This window comes from Enoplosus armatus, chromosome 2, assembly GCF_043641665.1.
Source record: "Enoplosus armatus isolate fEnoArm2 chromosome 2, fEnoArm2.hap1, whole genome shotgun sequence".
NCBI lineage: Eukaryota > Metazoa > Chordata > Actinopteri > Centrarchiformes > Enoplosidae > Enoplosus > Enoplosus armatus.
This window is the reverse complement of record NC_092181.1, coordinates 8311019-8328635: the sequence shown is the minus strand read 5'-3', so window position 1 is coordinate 8328635 and position 17617 is coordinate 8311019. Positions and strand designations below refer to the sequence as shown.

At 42.0% G+C, this 17617-nt stretch overlaps 1 non-coding gene across 1 annotated transcript; it reads right to left on the bottom strand.

Annotated features, from left to right (window-relative positions):
* Nucleotides 1-14864: 14864 nt before the first annotated feature.
* On the bottom strand, nt 14865-14952 carry trnay-gua (transfer RNA tyrosine (anticodon GUA)). The gene is given in 2 exon segments: nt 14865-14900; nt 14916-14952. It is a non-coding gene; the product is annotated as a tRNA-Tyr (tRNA).
* Nucleotides 14953-17617: the final 2665 nt, after the last annotated feature.

Here is a 17617-nt window from a genome sequence, read left to right as displayed (position 1 = left end):
TATAAAAGGGGGAAGTTTGTCCATTAAAGCTGAACATACGGAAGGTTGCAGTCACTGTGTGAATACTGAGTTATAAACCCATCATGCAAAATCCTTTAAGCCCTGTTTAATTACTGTATGTGACTTTAGTCTTTCTGGTCCATCTAGAGATGTAATCAGGGCCAGCTGCCGGCCTAGGCAGTAAAGGCAAATAGGGGCCCCAGTGTACCAGAGAGGGGAAAACCAACACAGCTGACATGTTGACTTTTTGTTTTCGTTCGCGTGGACCACCTGGCAAGAAATGAAGTTTGTTTCATTTGAGTTTTTGATTAGCCAATAATAATGACACCCCTGCATGGTGTAAGTTTGTCTCCAGTTCTTTTTTTTGAATAAGAAATGTAATTTTGCGCACTATTTCTGTCTTCCGGCACAACAGGAGCTGATGTTACCTGACTTATAAGCGACTATTTCTACTTTAAACAAACCCTGCTTTCTCTTGAAGCTTGTTGTGTCAACAGGAAGTCCTTATTTTAAGCAGGTGGCTGACTGCTTGTCGCTGTTTTGCACATATATACCCTCATATGACTAATGCAAACCTTTTAGTTGTATCATCAAAAACATATATAGTAAGCAGACGGTAACAATGGAACACATGTATAGATGTAAAATAACTTTGTACACATCATATACTCACTGACAGGAGTTTGGGTCTGTCCTGTAAATGCAACACATATCTCCTTAAAAACACCTTTTGAATGTAATATAATACGTTTGGGGAGCTTTATATTAATATGTTAAGTTCAGTATATCACTATTATTGGAATTTACATACTGCAATAGCTGCATATTAACCTTTGGGGTACTGTATATGTTTGAACTGGGTAATTCAATAAGGAGACATCGAGACATTAAGTTGGCAGGCGGTGTTGGAAACTCTCAGTTCATTCTCCCTTTACATACTTGAGATCATGGTGTCATGTACGTGCATGGACCATATTTACACCCCAAAGGCCGTATCGATCTACCACAGCTGATTGTGTTTCAAAGATCATATGAATCCTTTTGTGAAGATGAGTTTGTTAATGAAATAAAATGGATGACGTTCTCTCCTGGCTAAAAGTTGGGGACAGATTTTTCAAGCAATGTCCTAGTTTTCTTCAGAAAACACTTGTTCTCTCGCTGCTTTTATAGCATTTACAGTAAATGTTCAGTTCAGCCAGTAACAGAAGGAGAGAAAATGTAGGGATCCCTAATGATCTCTGTAGAGACGATGGAACGAAATGTTTCACTCCACCAAATCAGTAACGTGCCAACAGTGTGCAGGTAACATGTAATGTACAACTGAAATAGATTTTATACGCGGGCACACAGTGTTTTATAAGGCTGCAGTAGACGTTCCGGCGAGGTTTACTTTTCACCGTCAGTGGATCGGCTCCACATTGTACATCTCTGTTGACCGTTGTCTCACTCTGTATATTATAGTAATGATCTCATCTGCTGCTGATGAAGTGAAGACGACCCTGACAGGCAGTGAGGGAGGATCCGTCACTCTACCTGGCTCTGTGTTTGAGCGTGGATTTCTTTCATCAAGAGGACGTATTATTGCTATGGTGACTGATGGGAACATCAAGGTATTGGAGGATATTTACAAGGACAGACTTGTGTGGAACAAAGACACTGGACTCTTTACATTCACAGGACTGCAGAGGAATGACTCAGGGACCTACTATGTTTACTCTAAAAGAGGAAACCCTTTCATCAAATCCTATAAAGTCACTGTGTATGGTAAGTTACACTTCCTTAACCAGTATACTGACCCGTGTGTTCGCAGGTATCATCGCTAGCCCCAGTCCATATGTTACGCCGCCTGTCCTTTGTCCACGGGAGCACTGTGTGACCAAACCACCAGGTAACGCACAGAGTGCTGAGGTCATAAATGGGGCTAACAGCATCCTTGAGACCGTTTCTGGTTTCCATTTCCGTCCGCGTGAATGGGTGAATGAGACCAATCTGCAAAGCGCTTTGAGTCCCTTCACCATTTCAAATACTAGAATTAGTTTAGGCGGCACAAAGGTATTATGGGACAACCTGTTGACCTTGTATGCCCTGCTCTCGACTCGTGTCTGACGCCGTCAGAGCGCGGTGTAAAAGACCTCCATGACAGCCTCATTTTAGTCGATGAGCGTTGTTGTTGATGGTAGCTTGCTGGGCTTTCTTCTGGGACAGGGACAGACACATTCCACAACACATACGCGTTCGCTTTTCAGTTTCTGTAGTCAGTATCACATTCTCAGTCTTCGGTTTCATTAGTTAGAGGAAAACGATTATTAACTGTTGTCATGGCGGAACGGTTAGAGAGAGACTAGTGATAGAAGAGCCAGAGGAACTTTCTGTCACATGTACTGTGACAGATTACATCTGGGGGGGGGGTCATATAGGTCATAAGCCCCGCCCCCTTTATGTTAGCGGATGGGACATGGGCCAAAGTAAAAAAATCAAAGTACACGTCAAATAAATTTTTCCCACAGGTGGTTTCTGTCATTTTACACTGATGTTTGTTCAAGTGTTTTTCTTTTAATTCGTTATTTGATGCTATGAAAACGGGGTGAATTGGGGGGTGTATGGGCGGGACCTCGATAGCATGGCCCCACCATCACCACTGCGCGGACTCCAGGCTCCAAATGACGTCACCAGCGCAAGATGGCAGCGGCCGTATCCGGGAGAGTTTGGAAGTGGAGACGCGTCGGCCATCTTTATATACAGTTCTGTGGAACGCACCTTAACGCAGCTACGTGTAGATTCTGAAAACTCAATAACAACCTGAAAATGTTTTAGACTTAGACTTTATTACAAGACACAGCAGCAAAGACAGAAAGGTGCAGAAACACACAGCAGACAATAAGAACCAGAAGTATTTTATATATTATTAGTGTTTTTTTTTTAATTTTCTGTTCAAACAACAAACATCCCATTCAAAAAAAAAAAAAAAAAAAAAAAAAGACAGCAGGACTCAAAACATACATCTCAAATACAGGTCTAAACCACAGACAAAACAGTAACAAGACATACTAATATCAGACATCAGACATACCCATCACCCATGTGGGAAGGGAAGGGAAGGAGGGGGGGGGGTCAAAAGCTGCCATCTATGTTGGGGCTAATTAGAACTCATGTTCAAAGTAGGAAATAAAAGGCTGCCAGACCGTAGAGTACTTCTTAGTGTTGCCCTGCAAGGTGAATCTAATATGTTCTAATTTAAGGTGTGCCATCACCTCTTCTACCCATCGTTTATGGGATGGCGGTGTCGCCTTTATCCAGTTAAGTAGGATCAATCTCCTAGCCAGCAATGAAGAGAATGCTATTGTTTTCCTTTGAGAGATTGTTAGTGGCGCTTCCCTTGGTGTCACACCAAAGATGGCTGTCAGAGGGCCGGGCTCTATATCTTTGTTATAGATTGACGAGAAAGTTCTAAAAATTCTGGCCCAGAACTCTTTCAGCTTGGGACAGGACCAGAACATATGACCTATATTGGCTGGCACCTGTTTACATCTAGGGCAAGTCGGATCAGCCCCCTGATACATTCTTGCCAGTTTGTCCCTTGAGAAATGAAGTCTGTGTAAGACCTTAAACTGTATCAATCCATGTCTAACACATACAGAAGAAGAGTGTATTAGTTCCACTGCCCGTCTCCAGTCAACATCTGATATGTCCAATTCTAACTCTTCCTCCCACTTCCTTTGTAAGATATCAAGGGATGGAGAAGCCACCTTCTGGATGCTCACATAGAGCGTGGAAACCGTCCCTTTAAGAGTCGGATTCATGTCTAGCAGCCCATCTATCCATCCACTCCGCGGCAACTCCAGGGATGAGGCGAATGTCTTTTTCACAAAATCTCGAACCTGAAAATATCTTAAGTAATTCGTCTTTGAGGGGATTCCATATTCCTTCTCCAACTGAGCAGCAGACATGAAAACACCACCTTTAAAAAGATTTTTGACGCATTCCACCCCAGCTCTATACCATTCCCTAAATGCTGTTCCCCCAAGGGCCGGGGAGAATAAGTGATTGCCATAGACGGGAGCAGACAGGAGGGCGTTTCTATTTTTAAAATGTGTTCTGAATTGGACCCAGATTTTGATAGAGTCACATACAACAGGGTTGTTTGTGTAAAGGTGTTTGCTTAAGGGCAGAGGAGCGCAGACCAGGGAGCATAGGGACACCGGGCTAGATGCATATCTTTCCATATGTACCCACACTGGAGTTTCATCGTCATCCAACTTTGAGACCCAAAACAACACCTTATGTATATTAGCAGCCCAATAATAGTGCATATAATTTGGTAGGGCCAGGCCTCCCTCTTCCCTCTGTCTCTCAAGGAACTCCCTTCTTATCCGGGGGACTTTTTTTTTCCAGATAAAGGTGGATGTACATTTATTCAGTTCTTTAAAAAATGACTTAGGTATGAAAATTGGTACCGTCTGGAATAAATAGAGGAACCGTGGCATTATGTTCATTTTAACAGAATTTATCTTCCCTGCTAATGATAGGGGGAGGGATGACCACCTTTCCATATCTAATTTTGCCGTATCCAATGTTACTTTAAAATTATGATTAAATAAATCTTTATACCTCCTTGTTACATTGATACCTAAATAGGTAAACTTATCCTTATTTGTTGTAAAGGGATAGGCCTGGAATGAAAGTTTCCTCGCCTGTTTATTAATTGGGAAAAGGACACTTTTTCCCAGGTTAATTTTATAACCCGACACCCTCCCATAGTCTTCGATAATACCAAGAGCTACCGGGATGTTCGTGACAGGATTCGTCAGGAAGAGGAGGAGGTCATCAGCGTATAAAGACAACTTATGAATTTGCGTGCCCCTGTGTATTCCCCCGAGCTCAGCAGCATGCCTCAGCATTATTGCGAGGGGCTCAATTGCCACAGAAGTATTTTATATATATATATAATAAATACAGATATAAAAAATATGGGGAACAAAATAGATATATACACGGGAACAGGTGTGCAGATTTATGTACAGAATTATATAGTGCTGCCGTCGACTCTCATTGGGAGGAACATGGAAAGTCGCGACCTTTCCTGAACAGAAAGCGGAGGCGCAGGTCACATCGTCTCATTCTGAATCTCCACAGAGCCCCTCCCAACTCCTGCAGTGAGCACGCTGAGCGTGAGCGCCGTGAGCTGCATCTTGCTGTGTCTTGTGGAGGGGGCCGAAGAGATGACGCTGCTGTGGTACAAAGGCGAGGAACTCGTGAACCGGAGCAGCTCTGCGCGCTCTCTGCCTCTCGAGGTGCACCGGCTGGACTTCAACTCCTCTTACAGATGTGTGGCGGCCAACCCTGCTGAAGAGAAGGCCCGTCCGGTCGACGTTACGACATCCTGCAGAGGGCAAACCGGCAGCGACAGCAGGAGCGACGCAGACGCGAGACATCGTGAGACTCATTCCGCCACAAAAACAGATGTTTCATGTCGTAAAGGCTCCGGTCGCTGGTGCATGTTGTTTAGTGTCTTCTGTTGATGTTGGGTGTTTGACAGGTCTGATCATAATTGCAGTCAGAATCGCGTTTGCTGTCGTTGTACTTGTTGCCATCATCATCACCATCATCATCATGAAGTGGAAGTCTTTGGACAAAAACACGAGGAGAGGTATTTGTTTGTTTGTTTGTTTGTTTAATATCACAGATTTTTTTTCCTCATTAAATGTAAGCTCTTATCTATACATACAGCTATACTAGTGATGTGTCATGCGCAAAAGATGCGGCTCTGAGAGCCGATGCTTTGTAGTGAATCAGAAGAGGCTCCCAGTTTTTTTCCTTTCGCTGCTTACCTCAGTGCTCAGCCTGAGCTCTGCTCAAGGCAGAACTTTGTTTTGATTGGTCAGCATCGCGGCCAATCAGATGTGAGGATATAAAATCATACCATTATGTGAAAACAGTCTCTGTCTGTCTATCTGAGCGCCCCCCCCCTCTCTCTGTCTGTCTGTCTGTCTAACAGACAGACAAAAGAATGGTTTTGTAACACAATAAATCCACAACATTAGGCAATTATAAGGCTGTTATAAGACTGTTTGGTTGAGTTTGGTTCTGTTCTGTGGATTTATTTGCAGTTTTGTTGTTAATTTGTGCAATAAAATGTTTGATTAAAATATTAAACAAAAGAATGGTTTTGTAACAGAATAAATGCACAAAATTAGGCAATTATAAGTCTTCTCATAAAAACACTGAACACGAAAGGGTTTTCAACACACAAACCATTAATTTTTGCAAAGTTATGGTAAAATAAAGGCCTACAAAAAATCCTAAATTAAGAGCCGTTCAGGAGTCGAAAGAGCCGGCTCTTCTTTGGGAGCTGAGCCAAAAGAGCGGGCTCTCTGAAAAGAGCCGAACTTCCCATCACTAATCTATACATAGTCTGTACAGAATTTACTTAAAAAGACCATCACGCTCTCGTGACCCCTGCTGTGCCAAAGCAGAGGTCTCATTGAAATGAATGAGGCGGCTGTGTTGTCTGAACATGGCTTATTGAATGAAGTTCAGGAGCTGCTCAGTGCTGCTGAAGGAGGAGGAACATGAACGCAGCCTGAGAGGAAGTTCACTTTAACAACAGGCTTGGGGGGGGGGGGGGGGGGGGGGGGGGGGGGGCAGAGCTTCTTGTATTACAGACTTGATGATATTCTGTAAATCATCTATCATGGTGGTATTTCCCTCCAAACTCCAGTGTTTTCCTGTATAGCTCTTTGTAACCCTGATGACTGAGGGAGTTGTAGCTTAGCCTTGCCTCACAGTGTAAATAAAGGGTTCAACTGAGTTAAAAGTTGGCAGCTCTGGTATAAATGAAGAGTTTATGTGCTATGTTGTTGTGTGTATGTCTGTATTTTGTTTCTGTGTTGTTACCTATTTTACTGATGCTTCCTTACCCTGACTTGTATTTATTCTTTAACACTTTTTGCTTGTCTTTGATTTAAATACTCCATTAGATGTTTGTTTTTTTCCCGTCTTTTTTGTAACTCTGAAGCACTTTGTATTTCTAACTCTTTCTGTCTTTCTGTCTATCTCAGATGTACAGTATACTGACGTGCATATATCTGAAGACAGACACAGCCAGGTTGGTACACAATACTCCCTATGTGATGTTCAATGGTAATGACGATCCTGTTTTTTTTATGAAAATTGCAGCAATCTTGTACAGTTACAGTAGAAAGAGCAGTGGACATCCAACGTGTGAGAGTATTTCATCACTTTAAAGCAGTGATACTCAACTTGCGGCCCGTGGGCCAAATCTGGCCAGCGATAGGGTACCGGGTGGCACGCCGACCTTTTCCTAATTCACAATGAAAATAAATTTGTTTATAACAACTGGAAAGTGTTCAATAATGTCCATTGGCTGTTACTTGGGAAGTTGCATATTAGTCTCTCAGCAATCTGTGCAGTGACAGAAGTTTGAAATAGAAAGCCTTTCTGACAGAAAGACGGGACTTTCACGCAGGAGACTGCTGTCCGTGCCCCGTGTGAAAGCAAAAGTCAACGTTGATGTATTACTTTTCCCAAACCTGACCTAAGTAGTTTTGGTGCCTAAACCTAACCAAACTGCAACCACAGCATTAATCACGTGTTAGAAAGGCTTTCTGGCAGAAAGGCCAGAGGCATATTAGTGTTTGTTTATTAACTGGCCCCTGGCCTCTCGTCATTTTGCCAAAGTGGCCCCTGGGCAAAGTATCCCTGCTTTAAAGTCTCTTTTGTATCTTGCTTGTAAGTTCTTCAACTGGAGCCACAGTTCCAGGCAGATCAGATACTTTGTGCCATTGCTCACTTCCTTTGTTTTCGTTCCTTCAGGGGGGGAAATGTTCCAGATTCTTCAGGAAATGTTGATCGCTCCACTCTGACAAGACTCTATGACAAACTGGAGGCTCATCGCATGGCGCCCAGTCATACAGATACTCATGTTTCTGGCCAAACAATGGATTTCCCACATGCATGAGCAACTGAGTGATTCCAGAGACAGGGGGAAACCATGATATACTCATATCCACACTGTTTGTAGGCAAACCAAATGCCAGATTTGCTCAATCCATTTCGTTACATTGTATTTATTTTATTATATTTGTTGTAGGTGCATTTCTTTTTTACTGAATCTTTGTCTCGCATTATTAACGGTTACTGTGTCAAATATTTCAACCACGGCGAGGGTCTGTACATTTATAAGGTTATACTCCCACTGGACAAAAATGAAGCCAAACTCTCCCGGATACAGCTGCGGCGACGTGACGTTTTGGCTTCACTTGTGGGGAGCTGTCATGTCGTCCATCTTTACATGCAGCCTATGCTTTCACAGTATTGTTAGACTGTGAAAGGTATTCAAGCCCAACAGCTATTTCTGTAAACCCCATATGTATGAGTTACCCCAGCTGAGACAATGAACATCTGGGCACACGCTTTTCATTACGTCACCATCACCATCACTAATATCACCTTCTTCAGACCAGTAGACATATTATTAGCGTTTGGTAAGAATTCAATTTAGCTTCATGTCTGCCAGTGAATGGATTCTATTTGGTTTTCTCAGGTGCTTTGAATTTGTCTTTTTTAACATGGGATGGAAAAGGTTGGAATTATCCTTTAACACTTATGCGGTCTCAAGTGATCCACATCCAGACTTCCATCAGTCCACGTCCAGTTACTTTGTGTGGATGACCGACTTGAACAATCCAAAACTTCAGGGGGAAAATCACTTCTTCACTTCACATTCAAACACACGCGGGGATAGAACTGTATTTTCAGAGACACCATGTTTCTCCCTCTAACCTCTTCCCCTCCCCGAAGACGACAAACAAGTTGATAGAGATTTCTCACGCAGTGTTTCCCTCTGCTGTTGTCAGAGACTCTGGAGGCCTGAGCTCTAAAACAGCGGCCTCTTCTGCAATGCAGTGTCTTCTGTCTAGTTCTATAAAGCAAGCCAGCGGCCGTCCACCAACAACAGCCAAAGCAACAGTCTAATGTGGCGGCAGTAACGATATCAGCATCAGATATTAGTCTTCCAAGATCGAGGCTGGAAGTAGCTCCAGATAGACACCCATGGCATCTTTTGTCTTCCAAAAATGTCTACTTCACTGTCCTCACTTCCCCTCAGCCCAGCTCAGCTGTCCACCAGATGTCCTCGGACTTGTCCCTGATCACCCTTCACTACATGTACCAGTTCAGGTCCTTTGGCAGTTAGTTTTACGTTATGTTGCCGTGTGTTTCACGTCTTGGGTCCCTGTTTCTGCCTTTCTTACCAGTGTTTTGGACTTTGCTTTATGGACTTTGGATTTGTTTGCCTGTGTTGGACTGCTTTCATAAGGACATTGAGACAGCTTTTGCTTTGCTTGTTGGAACCATTCCTCCTCGTCATCCTGGCTATTAAAAGATCCCTTCCTAATGCACTTTCAGTGTAAGTGGTGGGGGACACTTGGGTCCTTGTTCTGTGCAAAAAATATATAACACAGTTCATCTTCAGTTAATGTGAGCCTTTTTTGGTACTTTTTTTTGTATTTTGTATAAAAAGCTGAGGAAGATATCCACTTAGTTTGTCTGACTCAGACTGCTAAAGCCTCATATTAACTAATTACACTGCAAGTGCGTTAGAAACGGATCTTTTAATAGCCAGAGTGAACAGAATGAAATATTACAGCAAGCCAAACTTGTTTTAAGGCAGTGTTCAAAAAGTGTGAACCTATCCTTTAATCCTGGTTGATGCAACCCACCTTAGGTATTAAACGTGACTGGTAGCCCACGCGCACGCTTGCAATTCACAATGGCAACAGCCCGTAGGCAAGGTGAAAGTCAAGTCTTGTTTATTATTAACACGCTAACTGCATTAAACACAACAAAGCGCTTGATTTTCTGTGCAGGGGTTGCAAAGACCTTCAGTATAAAACGTGTCATATATCATTTCATATTGTAATATATATCATGACGTGGTTCATAGATGAAATAACCAGACGGACATGTCTGTTTGTGATTAATCCAATGAATGGTTCCCAAAAGAAATGACACTATAGGCATAAAATATTGTCACAGTTCTGCTCACAGATGGCCGTCATAAACCCAAAGATATAAAAGGGATGGCAATCTTTGACAGTGACAAAATGCAGATTTTAACATTTCAGTCTTCACATCTGAATTGTCATTTTAGGTTCATTTGACAATCACTGTATTCCGTCTTTATGTTTCAAAATGGACTAAAATAACTTCATAATCAGTGGTTTGCGAACACATTTCACTGTCATAATCGAATGATCGTCTTGGTTAACTTGTTTCATGTTCTCACAATTAAGATCTTTACAAGTTGATTACATTAAAAGTACAATGCATTTTATAGCATATGATAGAAAATAGTATTAAAAAAAGTCACATATGGAATGTAATATTTTGACAATCCCACCTCGAGCAGGACGTTCATCTCTCCAAATCATTTCAGGTTCATTACAAATGACTTACGGCATGTGTTTCGTATTGTATAGAATATCAGGACTCCAATGTATGTTATCATTCTAGTACACATAATCCAGCATGGTGTGTGTATGCTGATAACTCGGAGTCCTCCATGGTATCTTGGCTACATGGTTCTTGAAGTCCAACTTCCACCAGTTCCTCAGCCAGCTGAAACATTTGGCTGCCAAGCAGAGCACCCCGACACCGAGGAGAATCTTGCCGAGGCTGAAGCCACCACCTCCACTCCTTTTCTTGGCCTCATCACCAAAACCTAGAGACAGAAATTCACAAAGGGTCAAGCAACGTTGAAATCTGAACATATCCCACACATTCCCCACTCACCTCTCGTGGTTACTAGTCTACTAGTCTGCGGCCTCCGATATATATTCATCTCATTCATGCCTCCTGTGGAATTTTGTTTGTGGTGCTCACAGCATTGAAAAATGACATTTAAAACATAAAACACCGACCTTTCTTTCCTGACATAATGTCCCTGTTACTGAATAATCCACAGAAAATGATGTCAGCAGTTTTTATAGGGACTATTTCTTCAGAATAAAGTAGTTCCTGTGACAGCGTGTTCAGTGGATTATCCATTACATTACATTACATTACATTTATAAGTGCATTTCAACCAGGTGCTTATCACAGTGAACGGGGCATTTTTTACTAGTAGGAGTTATTTAAATGTATTTTTTCAGGGCTGTAAGCTCTAGCGATGTGTTGGTCGCGAACGATCCCGTTCAAATCGCGATGGTATATAATAATAATAACAGAGAGGAGAAAGCGGACCAGCCCCTCTGAGCTGAGGCACTTCCTCAATGCCAATCTGCCCTGAAAGAAATAATGAAAAGTGATTTAGACAGTTGATGGTGGTTAGTTCATAGAGACACCTAAAACTGTTGGATGCTGCTGTTTTGCAATTTGCACATTGCAATATGTTTATTTTTATTATTTATGTATATTTATTTATGATTAGTTTTACTTCACTTTACTTTTTCAGTACTTTACTTTTACATATATATATATATATATACAGTATATTGTACTGGTTATTTTTAGGCTCAGCAAAGTTTTGAAGTCAGTTGTTGCTGGGTTTTTTTTCTTTTGTTTATACTAAAATAAAGCCCTGCTGTTTTGTTGGGGGTGTGTGTTTAAATAAAGATCGAAGATGTTTGTTTTTATTTCTATGCTTAAGTTTTTGTAGGTGTTTCTATCTGCTTTGTGTAGCAGAGTGGTTCTACTAATTTATTGATATTAGAAAAAGTAATTTTACTTTTGAATACTTCAGTACAAAAGGATGTATTGAATAATTTAAGTGATACACGTGTACACGTACAACTCACAAGTCAAAACAGCGCCTGGCTGAATTATAAAAGGTATAATTGGCAAAATGAAGAGCCGTTCGGGAGCCGAAAGAGCCGGCTCTTCTCGGTGAGCTGAGCCAAATGATCCGGCTCACTAAAAAAAGCCGGAATTCCCATAACTAGTAAGCGCCACAAATAACATTGCTTTAATAGCCATTGTATTGAGGTGCAGATAGTCTCAAAGACAGATGTATGAAAACCTGGGCAAATAAAACAAAACCAAAATCTGCGCTACAGCACAATGCAAGTTCCGCGTACTCAAATGGAACTAACTCAAATGTCCCATTAGATGACACCAGGAGATTAACACGCCTGTCAGGGTTTAAATGAACTTGTTTCCGAACACAGCTGATGGCAAAATGTCTTCAACTGAATCCTACAATCCAGCGAGGGATTTACTTCTTCACTATATGAATTTCAGCTTTGTCGTTAACATTTAGACTTTGTATCAATACTGTGATTTAATATTAGAAGAAGGTGCTCATGTGTTTTTACACTAATTAACCACAAAGGGCAGAGTATAAATTTACACTGAACAGAAGAAACAATGCAAGTGCAATAGTGCAAACATGAAAAGGAATTAACAGCAATTTAGTGATTTCTTTATCATATAATTGTAAAAATTTACAACATTATTTTTTTTTACTTTTTCTTTTCCAGTGGATGATGGGTGTTTTAGCTCCCTGGACCTCTGTGACCGTGGTCACTATGAGGTTCACGGGGGAGAAGTTGGGGAGAGTCAAGGGACCCAGCTCCATCACGGCAGTTTGCTGCAAACATGGGCCAGACGTCTAGATCAGTGGGCATGCCTCGGTTACGTCAAAGGCAGGGAGGGGCTCATGTTATAAGCGAATGTGCTTAGAAAAAGTTGAGTTACAATGCTTAATAGTGCTCAAGTTTCCTCATTTAGAATCTCCTTTTGAGCTAACGGACTGGAACAGGCCAGATGCAAGTGCGTGTGATTTGTTAGTACAAACAGAAAACACAAGGAACAGAGTCTTTGACTTCAAAGTGGCAAACAAAATACCTGCTGTAGAGTCTCACATGGAGAGCAGTCGGACGAGGTGCTCAGAGTCTGTTCATGGAGTTCAGTCCACTGAGGCACTAGCTGCTGGGTGATCTCCCTGTTTATGGGAGAGGAAGGAGGACCTGTGAGGACTCAGGTGATGTCTCTCTGCGCCTGGAGGGGGCTGCCATGGCACCGGCTGCAGGTGTGACACTCCAGAAAGTTTTTGGACTTTGAGTAACGCTTGTCCTGTTCTACATTATTGATATGTTTTTGAGCTTTTTGATTTCCCCTCACCGAAAGAAATCCCACATTTGTCAGGCTCCAGATGAGTGTGCGTGACGCATGAGTTTTCGACGGGCTCACACTTTGGTCTGCTGCCGACAACTTGAACCACTGCAGCGTAGACTGCATGTTGTTATGTGGTAGCTTGGTTTGCTTCGCTGTTCTTCATGTGTCGCAGGTCAATTCATGTGTCAGATATAATGGATGGAAAGATGGTAGTCGTGGTTCGATTTGTGGAAGCAGAGGCAAGTGTACCAGCGATCCTTGACAAAGTGAAGGTGGCCATGGGAAACGATGAAGACTACATCTTTACAGACAATCTTGGGAATTAAATTGTGGAGTCTGAAGGGACTACTGGTGATTAAACTAAAATTTGTTTCATTTCATTTTTATTTGTGCCAAATACATACTGTATGTATTCATGCCAATGGTCTGAAAGTAGTGGCAGTAAAACAACGTACCCCCTTGTTAATTTTTACTTTGCATCTCTCTCATGAAGGGTCTTTTTACTGGAGGCAAAATGCAAGGAAAATCCATGCTGTTGAGATTTCCGCATTCAGGTGATGACGTCAAAGAAGATCAAGATTCAGGTATTGTTTAGTAAACAACACACTGCTACATTTCTTCATGCAGTAATCCGTCTTAAATGGCTGCAATTACTTGATTTGCTAACTACTTGCAAAATGTGCCACATGCAGAAATGAGCTATCTGAAGTCCACACACTGAGGGACCAAGTGGAGGACCTGCTGGAGGCGTCCCATGGCCTGGATGAAGTCACTAAGAAGATCACTGACGTAGTGGCTGCCAGCCGTGACTTGATGCTAGTACAAAGGTCAGAGGTCAAACAGGCATTTACCTGTTTGATCTGCAGAGACATTGCTTCTTTTTGAATATTTGCTCAATGTAAAACAGAAATGATCAAATGTAGTGTAAGAACTAGTGTTGGAACAATTGTCTTGATTCAGTTTGACAATACAGTGACTACGTAATTTGACTTTAAGTAAAAAATGGACTACTCTCGGGCTTGTCTGTTCAACCAGACTCCTTGGTCATTTCCTGTTGGAATGGAATTACTTTTATGACCTTTTACAATTGGCATGGTCATCAGTAATAACACTGCTTACTGTGTGTTAACTTTCGGATTTGTTTTACATTTAACCATTAATGACATCAAGTGACAAGATGGAAATTTGTCTACCTTTTATGATCTCAGTATCTTCATATTACACTCTTTTCTACATGATTTCTGGTGTGGAGTCCATAATATTTCAACGTTTTTCCCGTTTACATGTCTTTTTAAGATACAATGGGTGTATTCTGTTGTTTTTTTAATTTTTTTATTACATTTGGCTTCATGGATATTCGAGCTTCCTATAGCAAAGCGCTCCTATAGCAAAAACCAATACATCTTGCAGAATGTTTCAAGAGTTGCCAGTGAATGCCTGTTTCTCTAAATACCGGCCAGCCCCAGTGATGTGACATGGATGACAGAAAACTGCTGGCCACAATATTATTATGATTCATAGTCGCCCACACGTCGCTTTCCGTGCCATCTACGACGGAGCGCTCCCACGGTGCCACATGGTGGACATTACGCAGAAGCCAACTCAAGCAATGACAAATTCGTTTTGATTTTAATTAACAAATAACGTTTTGTTATTATTGTGGAGGGGCAAATAATTGTTTGAAGCTTTTGAGCCGGGGAATGTAACTCTGAGTGAAAAAAGGACGGACCTCCTTCGAGCCGGATTTGAACCAGCGACCTAAGGATCTCTGTTGTTAACACCTACAGTCCTCCGCTCTACCAACTGAGCTATCGAAGGGGCACGGCTCTTTGGGGCCGCCAATTTTCATATAATATAAAAATACACACGTTGATACATCAGCTTGTAATGTTCCTGTCTCCCACGAGTTCCACTTCACACAGCTTTGTTTATGGCTACTAAAATTAGAACAACACAACCGGTAAGTTTCATTCATTCTTTATTTTTTTCCCTTGTATTAATCACTCATACTCCAGCAATAATTTTGCAATATTTACACTTTGCTTTTCTTGTCACTTTTGATGCTCACTCCCCCATACCAGCACCTTTGATCACCCCCCCCCCCCACCCCAATAAAAAAGGTGGCAATGTCACGGAAGGCCCTTATCCACAGACATTCGGAGGATATATCGCCTTCAGTAGGGATTAGAACTGGTGATGGGAAAGAAATCCACATTTAATGAGGGGACAGGACTGAAATGGTGAGTTACTAGTCATCGCTATAAAGAGACAAGGCTTTTGAAGCCCGCAATAACAAAATCATGGCCAAATCAGACTCAGTTCTACAAATAGTAACACAACTAGTGACGCCATTTATTCCAATTTTTTTTTGTTTGTTCATCGTTTAGAAATCAAAACCATTCCTTCAATAACAAAAAGACAAATTAAAATCAACATAAGTGACTTACTGATCATACAAAATCAGTGTTTTCCCCCCACCCCCCCAGTCATCGTGCAGTGTTTTTTGGCCAACAGAGCAACAAAACCGCAACAACACAAGGGGAAAACTGTGATTTTATAGCATTTTACAATGTTTAAAATAATCATTTTCGTCATGCCATCTGCACTGCAACAAATCTGCTGCTAAAAGAGGGGTGGACATGAGACTGGGACCCAAATGTCCATCAACAAAATCCTCCCCAGGTCACAAATGTGCAGAGGTCCAGTAGGCAGACAAAGGCTCGGTGCAGAACAGTCGGGGGGACTGTTCTGCACCGAGCCTTTGTCTGCCTACTGGACCTCTGGACCTACCCTTCATTTTCTCCATGTCATCTGCCCGGGGGGGGCAGATGACATGGAGAAAATGAACACATTCTTTGCCTCACAGAAGGGCAAGACGTAAAAGGGGTTTGCTGTTAAAATTCATTACATTTCACTCTCAGATAAAAGTCTCCCATCAAATTCCTTTTCCAAAGAAAAGATGACGCAAATCAGCTTAACTTCTGTACACAATGGAAAAAAAAACAACAAAAAACAATTGTAACAAATGGAAAAAGGGCATAATTAATACAACATAAATGTACAAAATGGAAGCAAAAAAAAAGCAATTTACTCTATGATAGTATCAAGAAAAAAAAAATGCTATTAAAAAGCAAATGTGTAACTATATGTCATATTAAAAATAATAACATAATAAAGAAGTACAGGGAGTACCATCATCAGTCATCACCAGAGCTAAAGGATGATGTGATTCCCATGGAGTACCGAAATAATACCCTAAACTGGGAGCATGTTGGTAGTATACACAGTACACAGATTCTCTTTCTCACACACGCGCACGCACGCACGCACACACACACACACACACACACACACACACACACACACACACACACACACACACACACACACACACACACAGGTCTGTAACATTGTGATAAAGGGTCATTTACAGACCCAACTCAGAGACTGGGCAGTGTGTTGATTATCAGTCGGGAGAGGCTGGGATAAGAAGAGGACAGGTGTTGTCAGCTGAGATAAGAATGACGCTACCGGTCTCCACATTCTGAGGCCTCCGCTTCAGGTCTACCTCTCCGCCCTCTCCAACCTTCCAACCCTCTGCCCAATCTGAGGGGCTTTCTGGCTGTGAGGCCAGCCCCCAGGCTCGTGGTTAATTTCTCTTGGGTTTTTAACGCTGACAGTGACGCCCGCTCAACTAGAACTACACGCTGAAGCTGAGTCCTCTGCACTTCATTCGAGGCGAAACCCCCAAAATGCTCACCTTCATCAGGTTTTTTTTTTTTACCCACGTCCTCATGTTTTCTCACTGGTGACCTACTGTTTACAATATACAACAGCATTTCCATCCACTTAAACCCCGTCAACTGTCAAAAAGGGACAAAAAAAATTAAAATAAAATAAAGGTATAGAAGTAAATACTGGTACCTGTGTATCTAAGGTTAAGTCGTACCAGAGTGGCTCAATAGTAAGACTCCAAATAGGCCCAAATGACTAGGCCTTAGTTTTGGTCTTTTGTCATTTCACACACACAATCATAAACGTGCAGAGCCCAGGTCATATAACAACTCATCAAGTCAAAAGTAAGAGGTAAAGTATGGAATGACATTAAATGGGCCAAAGTAACACACGTGGATAACTCATAGCAACTTGTTTTGATTTGTTCCAGTAGCTTGCAGGCTGAGGTGTAGTTCATCGGTACCACCACAAGAGGGAGCAATGGCGCCAAACTTCAGCCGCAGGCACCAGCAGGTGGTTTGAACAAAGCAGGCACGCAAGTCCGCCGGTCTTTCCCTTATCCTCTTCATCGCTCTTGGTCTCCTTTGAGTTTTTTCCAGTGACAGCTTAAGAACCTATTAAGTACCATACAAGTTAGTTTTACTCTGTCCCTATCCTACGCTACATCCGTACGCCATCTTTCTCTCTTTCTGCTACATTACTCCCGCTATCCTTCCTCCTGCCCCCCTCCCCGCCGCTCCAACTTCTC